We start from the raw sequence: 11,578 nt of genomic DNA on the forward strand, positions 1-11,578 counted from the left end.
ATTTACTGTGGAAAAGGATATGGAAGATATAGACTGTAGGGAAATAGATAGTGACATCTTGCAAAATGTCCATATTACAGAGAATGAAGTGCTGGATGTCTTGAAACAGGTAAAGGTGGATGAATCCCCAGGACCTGATCAGGTGTACTCTAGAACTCTGTGGGAAGCTAGGGAAGTGATTGCTGGGCCTCTTGCTGAGATATTTGTATCATAGATAGTCACAGGTGAGGTTGCCAGAAGACTGGAGGTTGGCAAACGTGGTGCCACTGTTTAAGAAGGGTGGTAAGGACAAGCCAGAAAACTATAGACCAGTGAGCCTGACCTCGGTGGTGGCCAAGTTGTTGGAGGGAATCCTGAGGGACAGGATGTACATGTGTTTGGAAAGGCAAGGACTGATTCGGGATAGTCAACATGGCTTTGTGCATAGGAAATCATGTCTCACAAACTTGATTAAGTTTTTTGAAGAATTAACAAAGAAGATTGATGAGGGCAGAGCAGTAACGCGTTCGACAAGGCTCCCCACAGGAGACTGATTAGCAAGCTTAGATCTCATGGAATATAGGGAGAACTAGCCATTTGGATACAGAACTGGCTCAAAGGTAGAAGACAGAGGGTGGTGGTGGAGGGTTGTTTTTCAGACTGGAGGCCTGTGACCCAGTTGAGTGCCACAAGGATTGGTGCTGGGTCCTCTCCTTTTTGTCATTTACATAAATGATTTGGATGTGAGCATAAGAGGTACAGTAAGTAAGTTTGCAGATGACACCAAATTGGAGGTGTAGTGTACAGCAAAGAGGGTTACCTCAGATTATAACAGGATCTGGACCAGATGTGCCAATGGGCTGAGAAGTGGCAGATGGAGTTTAATTCAGATAAGTGCGAGGTGCTGCATTTTGGGAAAGCAAATCTTAGCAGGACTTATACACTTAATAGTAAGGTCTTAGGGAGTGTTGCTGAACAAAGAGACCTTGGAGTGCAGATTCATAGCTCCTTGAAAGTGGAATCACAGGTAGATAGGATAGTGAAGAAGGCGTTTGGTATGCTTTCCTTTATTGGTCAGAGTATTGAGTACAGGAGTTGGGAGGTCATGTTGCGGCTGTACAGGACATTGATTAGATTAGATTACTTACAGTGTGGAAACAGGTCCTTCAGCCCAACAAGTCCACACCGACCCGCCGAAGCACACCCACCCAGACCCATTCCCCTACATTTACCCCCTCACCTAACACTATGGGCAATTTAGCATGGCCAATTCACCTGACCTGCACATTTTTGGACTGTGGGAGGAAACCGGAGCACCCGGAGGAAACCCACGCAGACACGGGGAGAATGTGCAAACTCCACACAGTCAGTCGCCTGAGGCGGGAAATGAACCCGGGTCTCTGGCGCTGTGAGGCAGCAGTGCTAACCACTGTGCCACCGTGCTGCCCACTGGTCATGCCACGGTTGGAATATTGCGTGCAATTCTGGTCTCCTTCCTATCGGAAAGATGTTGTGAAACCTGAAAGGGTTCAGAAAAGATTTACAAGGATGTTGCCAGGGTTGGAGGATCTGAGCTACAGGGAGAGGCTGAACAGGCTGGGGCTGTTTTCCCTGGAGTGTCAGAGGCTGAGGGGTGACCTTATAGAGGTTTACAAAATTATGAGGGGCATGGATAGGATAAATAGGCAAAGTCTTTTCCCTGAGATCGGGGAGTCCAGAACTGGAGGGCATATTTTTAGGGTGAGAGGGGAAAGTTATAAAAGAGACCTAAGGGGCACCTTTTTCACGCAGACGGTGGTACGTGTATGGAATGAGCTGCTAGAGGAAGTGGTGGAGGCTGGTAGAACATTTAGGAAGCATTTGGATGGGTATATGAAAAGGAAGGGTTTGGAGGGATATGGGCCGGGTGCTGGCAGGTGAGACTAGATTGGGTTGGGCCGAAGGGTCTGTTTCCATGCTGTACATCTCTATGACTCCTTTACATCTCCTGGGAAATTTATTTTCTCATTTCCTTTATTATTCCCAATTATTCTGCTTTTTCAGAGATGATTTCTTGTTTCCTTCCTTTAATTGTGTATTTAGATTCACGGAAATGTCCAAAGTAATTGGAGAGTGAAGTGGACAATAGCGATATCACAGAAAATCTGTAAAGTCACTGGTTAGTAAGAATTGCAGTTAGGGAATGTCTTTAAATTGCTGTAAATGAGAACATTATATTTTATAGAAGTAACCAAACTTGGATTTAACTGAGAAACACCAGGAATGAGGGAGTCAGGATCGATAAAATGAAGTCATAAATATGCCAGAGAGCTGATGGACCAGCAATGTCACTGGAATAATGATCCAGAACATCTGAGAACGTGTGTTCAAATCTCACTCTCGGGGATGATGGAATTTGAATCCAATAAAATATAGAATTAAAAGCCAGCCTAATGGTGATCTGTGCTGATTACTGTTTAAAACCATTCTAGTTCAGTAGTGTCATTTAGGGGAGGAAATCTGCCATCCCTAATCTGGTCTGGCCTACATGTGATTGACTCTTAACTATTCTCTGAAATGGCCCTTGCTATTCACTTAATTTAAAAGTATTTAGGGATGATAAATAATTGCTAACCTTGCTATCAATGCTCACAACCCGTGAACAAATAAAAACAAGGAGTAATCCAAAGTGAAGTTAACTTAAGGGAAATAATCAAGCAGAGCTGCTGTATCTTAAAATTGAGCGGAATATGTGGTCTGTAATATGTGGATAGTCCAGGTGCAGAAAGTGCTGGCAGCTGCAGAAAGGTGAGCTCCGAGTTGAAGTAGCAGCTCAAGACATTGTTGCACATGTACGAGGCTGAGAGTCACGTGAATAACACTTTCCAAGGTAGTCACACTGAAGCTTAAGGGACTGAAGGAGAATGGGTAGCCACCAGCAGTTCAAAAGAATCAGACAGGTCATAGAGTCACAGAATAATGGAGTCCTACAGCACGAAGACATGCCCAAACTGGTCCATGCCGACAAAAATGTCCATCCATGCTAACCTCATTTCCCTGCTCTTGGCCTATATCCTTCTAATGTATTTGTCCAAATGTCTTTTAAATGTTATTAATGTACCCACCTCAACCACTTCTATTGGCAGCTCATTCCATGTGCTTACCACCCCCTGTGTAAAAAAGTTGCCCCTTAGGTCCCCTTTTATTCTTTCCCCTCTATCCTAAAATGGATGTACTCTATTCCTCAATTCCCCACCTTGGGAAAAAGACTGAGTGCAATAACCATATCCATGCCTCTCATGATCTTCTACACCTCTATAAGGTCCCCCTTCAGTCTCTTACGCTGTAAAGAAAAGATCCTAACTTGTCTAACCTCTCCCTTAACTTAGATCCTTGAGTCTAGACAACATGCTTGCAATTTTCTTCTGCACTATTTCCAGTTTAATAACAGCCTTCCTATAGCAAGGTGACCGAAACTGAACACAAATGCTCCAAGATAGTGCAGGAATCCCTTGGACATCCCACTCACAAACTGTTGGTCCTGATTCTTGGAAACGAGTCAGTGAAGTAGATTATGTGTCAGTAGGGGTATATTTAGGAGACAGTGATCATTGTAATGGGTTCAATGGCAAGAAGGAAGCTGTCCTAACAGACTGCGATAAAAGCAGAGGAACAATAGCTGAACACTGAGTTCCATTTGAAAAGAAATAATTTGAGTGCAGTCAAGGTGCATTCCATTAAAAGAGAAAAGGTGGAAAAACAAATCCAAAACTTTCTGTTTGAAATGGGAGATACTATGTCATCCTAAACACATGAGGAGAAGAGGAAGGCTGAGGTGTTAAATTAACACATTGCATATGTCTTTACAATGCAAGGAGGCCATTTGATCCATTGCGCCTGCACTGACTTTATTATCGAGTGCCAATCCCCTGTCCTTTCTCCATGTCCCTGCACATCATTTCAATCCAAATAACCAGCCAGTGACCTCTTGACTATGTTACTTGAACCTGCCTCCATCAGATTTCCAGGCAGGGCGTTCCATACTCTCACAATTCACTTTTTCAAAAAGTTGTTCTGACATCACTCTGCTTCATTTGTACTTCTCTTTTAAATCTGTGCCTTCTCGTTCTTGGTTCTATTACAACGGAAACAGTTTCTCCCTTCCTACTCTGTCCAGCCAGCTCATGCTTTTGAAAACCTCAAGCAGCTCTCCTCTCCGTCTTCTCTTAAAGAAGCGCAGTCTCAACTCCTTCAATCTATCCTTATATCTGAAGTTTCTCATATCTGGAACCATTGTAGTTAATCACTTCTGCATTCTCTCCAATAACATGAAACTTCCTATAATGTGGCACTCACAGCTGTACACAGTAGTCCAGCTGAGGTCTAATAAGTAGCTTATACAAGGTCAACATCATCTCTTTGCATTCTATGCCCTGTTGATAAAGCAGCTATACTGTTTGCTTTATTTATTGCTCATTCCAACAGTCCAGCCCCTTTCAATAATCTGGACACATATACACCCAGGTCCCTCTGCTCCTGCATGACATTAGAATTGTACCCCTTATTTTATTTTGTCTTTCAGTGTTCTTCCTAACAAAATGTATCATTTCACGCTGTTGGATTTGGGCTGACAAGTGGCAGGTAACATTCATGCCACACAAATGCCAAGCAATGACCATTTCCAACAAAACAATCTAACAATTGCCTGTTGACATTTAATAGCAGGACCATCATTGAATCCCCCACTGTCAACATCCTGGGGGTTACCATTGACCACAAACTGAAGTGAACTAGTCACATAACACCGTGGCTACGAGAACAGGTCAGAGGTTAGAATCCTGTACTGTGTTTGTCACTTCCTGACTCCCCAAATCCAGTCCACCATCTCCAAGGCACAAGTCAAGGGCATGATGAATTATTCCCACATGCCTGAATGGGTGCAGCTCCAACAATACTCAAGGAGCTTGGCACTATCCAGGATAAACCAGCCTGCTTGATTAGTACCACACCCACAGGCATTCACTCCCACCAAATCTGATGCTCAGTAGCAGCAGTGTGTACATCTACAAGATGTACTACAGAAATTCATCATGGCTCCTTAGATAACACCTTCCAACCCCACAATCATAACTAAATGGAATGACAAGGGCGGTAGATTAATGGGAACACCACCACTTACGCATTCCCCTCCAAGCCACACATCATCCTGACTTGGAAAGATGTCAGCATTCCTTCAGAGTTACTTGGTCAAAATCCCAAACCTCCTTCCCTAGCTGGGGGTCTACCTACATCAAATTGATTGCAGCAATTCAAGAATACAGCTCACTACCACCTTCTCAAGAGCAATTAGGGATGGGCAATAAATTGGTTGGCCTAGTGAGTGAAGAGCAAATGAATTGAAAATGTGTTCATCATTCAGTCCATTGGACAGACAGCCAAGTAGACAATCAATCTGTTTGTAGCCACTTACCTGTCCATTCAATGTAATAGTAATCCTAATAAGCATATAGCTGGATGTATAAGAGTGAGATGTATTGGGTACAATAAACTTCCAGATATCTGTCTCAATAAGAACCTGACACTCAGTGAAATATGATATGTATGTTAACAGATATAAAACCCACAATCACATTGCACCTATTTCCTCCTAATGTTACCTCATCAGAGAATGTTTGGAACTCATTTTCTCTTGTTCTCCTCTTCCTGACTGAGCACAGGATTGTATCTAAATCTGAATTCTATCATCTTCATTCAAGAACACTTAAAGGACCAATTTTGATTTAACACTGGGGGAAATCAGACAAGTCTCTCAAAGGTGAAATGGCTAAAATGAGGCACAATTATATTCCACCAAGATTCAGCAGCATTAAACAAAGCAGAATAAATTCTGGGAAGTGGTTGGTGGGGTGCGGTGAAATCACAAACTGCCTCCTGGATGATGAAATACTCCCAGCAGATTAGCACAGAACTAACATACACATTGGATATTCCACGCATTTTGGGGCAAATAGCTGACTGCAACAATTGACTTGAGGTCAAAAAATTAAAGTTTTACTTTCATACCATCCTCTTGTGATCTCAGAACAATTCAAACCACTTTGCAGTTGGTTGAATTTTCGTGAAGTCCAACCACTACTATAATGATAAAAATACAGCAGCTAATTTGTACATAGTAAGATCTCACAAACAGAAAATTAATGGTGCACAGCTAATCTTTTTTTTTGAGAAATTTTGATTATGAGATAAACATTGGCAAGGATGCCAACAATAAAAAAGACTCATGTTTATGTTGTATCTTTTATGATCACTGGCAGTCTGAAATTGTTTTACAGCCAATGAAGCAATTTTGAACTTTAATCATGTAGGAAGCCAGAGAGAGAGCTTACCCTCCAGCCTACCGCATGCTCAAAACATTGACTTCTGATATTTTATAGCCATCTGCAAGGAGAGACAAGCCCCCAGTTTAGCACTCTTCTGAAAGATGGCACCTCCAATGTTACAGTATTCACTCTGTATTGCACTGGATTGTTAACCTAGTTAATATATTCAGATCTTTGAGTTGCAACCTGAGCTACAACCATCTGAATCAGACGTTTGGTACATCCACTGAGCACTGGCGATTATTTAATTGCTTAACCTATTTTGATGATATTTGTACTTGATTGATTTTCTGTGCCAGCTCTTTTAAATTCAGCAGTGGGGTTGCACTTGGGTCGGAAGCACATGCAGTCAAATGGCTGAGGCCATTGTCCCCTTATATTTCGGAAGTAGGGGGATCAGTCTTGTGGCTCGACTCTTTCCAGAGGGAGAGTGAATGAAATCACTGATCCTGGCACACAATGGGGTCAGAGACTTTCTTTTTATAAAAAAAAACTTCACCACAGTGGCTGCTTTGCAAGTCTGGTTGCAGGGTTGTACATGTTTCTATTGTGTCTTCTTTTGGGAACCTCATTTGGCACACAAAGGAGTCATCCAACAAGTCCAGAAATGATCACCTGGCCTTTAGGTGAATATCAGCACTAGGTGACATTTGAACAGAACACAAGGGGACAAACATATCTGTTTATGCTTCTCTGATCTTCCTCTTCCTTGTTCTCTAAGCCCTGCAATTAGAGACGTGTATAGCTTGAATTGATATAGGGTAAGGCACAGTTGGTGTTAGTAGTGGCCAAGTCAGATCCCCATCAGGAATGTAGCCTGACACAGTCTTGCTGCAGTGCTCCAGTGAAGCTCAGTCCAAGCTGGAAGAACAGCACCACATTTTCTGTTTGGGGACTCTACAGCTTTCCTGACTCAATATCGAGTTCAATAACTTTAGGGATTGAGCTCCCCTATGTCCTTACCCTAACCCACACAAACTGGGCCTTGTTATCAAATATTCTGCTTTAACACACAGCCCATTGTTAGCCACTAACAGTCCCCATTAACAGCTATTCACCCTCCTCGCCAGGGCGTTATCAACTCCCTTTGTCTATCCAACTGTTCTTCTCCTTCTTTAGGCTCTATCCCCACTTAGTACTTACTCCTTACCCCCTCCCCTCACCCTGCATCTTGCACATAAACCGACATTTTCCTAGCTAGCCCGGTAAAAACAATGACTGCAGATGCTGGAAACCAAATTCTGGATTAGTGGTGCTGGAAGAGCACAGCAGTTCAGGCAGCATCCAAGGAGCTTCGAAATCGACGTTTCGGGCAAAAGCCCTTCATCAGGAATCAGTTCTGAGAAAGTGTCACTTGATCCGAATTGTCAAATCTGATTCCTTTTCACAGATGCTGCCAGACCTGCTGAGCTTTTCCAGCACTTTCAATTTTTGTCTTATAATTTTTTTTGTTCTTTGTTAACAAAGTGATCTTTTATAAAAAACACAAATACACAATATTCCAGTGTTTCTTCTAACAACCAAAAAGAAATTTATCAACTACAGAAATCAAAATAACCAAGGAAAAATCTCCTCCCTTTATAGCACAGATTCAAAGACTTCTTAAACTCGCTGCAGTAATAATTCAAATACTTTTTTGTAGATTGAACATTAACGACAGAGTAGATCTAGTATTATAATGTGCTGGTACAGGCATTCCAATTCCTTTTCAAGGCAGGGAGTGCTACCTCTCTCTTTTAGTACTGTGGGCTTGAAGTAATTAAAATTCCAATTCATCAAGTGGAACTGTAAATACTTTTTAATAATTGTTTTTTTTCCAACTTTGCTTCATTCCAGTGCGATACTGTTTCTGCCACAGCTTCCTTTTCTTTATTATAAACTTCAAAAGCTAAACTTTACTTCTTTTCCACCCACTGTAACACAACACATCATTGTGGAATTAATAATAATCTGTTGTTCTAATTTAATTTGATTACTATAGACTCCTTTTCTTCGGAATGATGCTTAGCACAAGTTATTTCACTGAAATGTTTCTCAGCACTTCAAAACTTAACACATGCAGCTCTCTCGAATGGCTTCCCAGCACTGACTGAAAAAGAAAATCAGAGTTGAGAGAGCTCTCCCCCAAGTTCTCTGGAGAGTTCCCTAGAAGCTCTGGGTAACTTCCGTTTGCTTGGAATAATTGGTTTTGTAGTTTTAGAAAGCTAATTGACAACTCCAATCTCATATGTTTAAAGTAGAATTCCAAACACCTAAATTGCACTCAATAAAGCACATAAATCACACAGTTTAATCATATCTTCTTTCTAAAATAAAACAATAGGCCAACTTTTACTGCAACAAAAACAGAAATTGCTGGAGAAAGTTGGTGGGTCTGGCAGCATCTTTGGAACAGAACACTGTTAACATTTTGAGTCTGGTTTCTCTTCATCAGAATTCAGAACGCAGTTCTAATGAAGAGACACTCGACTCAAATCGTTAACCCCATTTCTGTCTCCACAGATGCTGCCAGACCTGCTGACTTTCTCCAGCAATTTCTATTTTTGTTTCACATCTCCAGCATCTGTAGGTCTTTGTTTTGTTTTAATATTTTTTATTGTACAATCACAGACCAGATATGGTAGAGCTGTAAAAATGGAAACAGCCAGAGCATTTGCATTAATGGGACAAAAAGCTTTCACTGAGGATATTACCCTGTTGTAGCTGGTAAATTTGATACATTAAAATCAACTTTCATCAGCTGATGAGACACCCAGAAATAACATGAGTTGTACTTTTAATCACAAGGATCAGGAATGCAGCTTGATTGGCTGCTGGGCTCTCAGTTGGATGGGATAAACTCCAGAGGAGCACCACTGCTGGATAACTTAGTGAGCTACAGCTGAATTAGTGGGAGTAGTGTTGGGAGTTCAGTGGGACAGGGGTCAGATGCATCAGTCCTGGCAGAGACACTCTCACCCTCAAGGAAAGTGGAGTGGAGTGGAATGGAGTGGAGTTGAGTGGAGTGGAGTGGTATTGAGTGGAGTGGCATGTAGTGGTGTGGAGTCGAGTGGAGTGTAGTGTAGTGTAGTGGAGTCGAGTGTAGTGCAGTGTAGTGGACTGGAGTGGAGTGGAGTGGAGTTGAGTGTGTGGAGTGGAGTGGAGTGTAGTGGAGTGGAGTTGAGTTGAGTTGAGTGTGTGGAGTGGAGTTGAGTGGAGTGGAGTGGAGTGGAGTGGAGTGGTATGGAGTGAAGTGTAGTGGAGTGTAGTGGACTAGAGTGGAGTTGAGTTGAGTGGAGTGGAGTGGAGTGTAGTGGACTGGAGTGAGGTGGAGTTGAGTTGAGTGGAGTGGTGTGGAGTGGAGTTGAGTTGAGTGTAGTGTAGTGTAGTTGAGTTGAGTGGAGTGGAGTTGAGTTGAATGTAGTTAAGTTGAGTTGAGTTGAGTGTAGTTGAGTTGAGTGGAGTAGAGTGTAGTGGACTGGAGTGTAGTGGAGTTGAGTTGAGTGTAGTGGTGTGGAGTGGAGTGTAGTGCAGTGTAGTGTAGTGGACTGGAGTGGAGTGGACTGGAGTGGAGAGGAGTTGATTTGTGTTGGGTTGGGTGGTGTGGTGTCTAGTGGAGTTGAGTTGAGCTGAGTTGTGTTGAGTGGAGTGGAGTGGAGTGGAGTTAAGTTGAGTTGAGTGGAGTGGAGTGGAGTTAAGTTGAGTGTAGTGTAGTGGAGTGAGGTGGAGTGCAGTTGAGTGTAGTGTAGTGTAGTTGAGTGGAGTGAAGTGGTGTGGACTGGAGTGTAGTTGAGTTGAGAGTAGTGTGGTGGAGTGGAGTGGAGTTGAGTTGTGTTGAGTGGAGTGGAGTGGTGTGGAGTGGACTGGAGTGTAGTCAAGTTGAGTTGATTTGTGTTGAGTGGAGTGTAGTGGAGTGTAGTGCAGTGGAGTCGAGTTGAGTGGAGTGGAGCGTAGTGTAGATTAGATTACTTACAGTGTGGAAACAGGTCCTTCAGCCCAACAAGTCCACACCGACCCGCCGAAGCGCAACCCACACATTCCCCTACATTTACCCCTTTACCTAACACTACGGGCAATTTAGCATGGCCAATTCACCTGACCTGCACATTTTTGGACTGTGGGAGGAAACCGGAGCACCCGGAGGAAACCCACGCAGACACGGGGAGAAGGTGCAAACACCACACAGTCAGTCACCTGAGTCGGGAATTGAAAACGGGTCGCTGGCGCTGTGAGGCAGCAGTGCTAACCACTGTGCCACTGTGCCACCCAGTGCAGTGGAGTGGACTGGAGTGGAGTCTAGTGAACTGGAGTGTTGTTGACTGGAGTTGAGTTGAGTGGAGTGGAGTGGAGTGGAGTGGAGTGGAGTGGAGTGGAGTAGAGTAGAGTAGAGTAGAGTAGAGTAGAGTAGAGTAGAGTAGAGTAGAGTGGAGTGGAGTGGAGTGGAGTGGAGTGGAGTGGAGTGGAGTAGAGTAGAGTAGAGTAGAGTAGAGTAGAGTAGAGTAGAGTAGAGTAGAGTAGAGTAGAGTAGAGTAGAGTAGAGTGGAGTGGAGTGGAGTGGAGTGGAGTGGAGTGGAGTGGAGTGGAGTGGAGTGGAGTGGAGTGGAGTGGAGTGGAGTGGAGTAGAGTAGAGTAGAGTAGAGTGGAGTGGAGTGGAGTGGAGTGGAGTGGAGTGGAGTGGAGTGGAGTGGAGTGGAGTGGAGTGGAGTGGAGTGGAGTGGAGTGGAGTGGAGTGGAGTGGAGTGGAGTGGAGTAGAGTAGAGTAGAGTGGAGTGGAGTGGAGTGGAGTGGAGTGGAGTGGAGTGGAGTGGAGTGGAGTGGAGTGGAGTGGAGTGGAGTGGAGTGGAGTGAAGTGAAGTGGAGTGGAGTAGAGTGGAGATGAATTGAGTTGAGTTGAGTTGAGTTGAGATGAGTTGAGTGGTGTGGAGTGGAGTTGAGTGGAGTGGAGTAGAGTGAAGTGAAGTTGAGTTGAGTGGAGTGTAGTTGAGTGGAGTGGAGTGGAGTGGAGTAGAGTTGAGTGGAGTCTAGTGGAGTGGAGTGGAGTGGAGTGGGGTTGAGTTGAGTTGAGTTGAGTGGAGTGGAATGTAGAGTAGTGGACTGGAGTGTAGTGGACTGGAGTGGAGTGGAGTTGATGTGAGTTGAGATGAGTTGAGTTGAGATGAGTTAGTTGAGGGGAGTGGAGTGGAGTGGATTTGAGTTGAGTGGATGGAGTGTAGTGTAGTGTAGTTGAGTGGAGTGGAGTGTAGTTGAGTGTAGTGGAGTGG

The sequence above is a fragment of the Chiloscyllium punctatum genome, chromosome 15 (assembly GCF_047496795.1).
Source record: "Chiloscyllium punctatum isolate Juve2018m chromosome 15, sChiPun1.3, whole genome shotgun sequence".
NCBI lineage: Eukaryota > Metazoa > Chordata > Chondrichthyes > Orectolobiformes > Hemiscylliidae > Chiloscyllium > Chiloscyllium punctatum.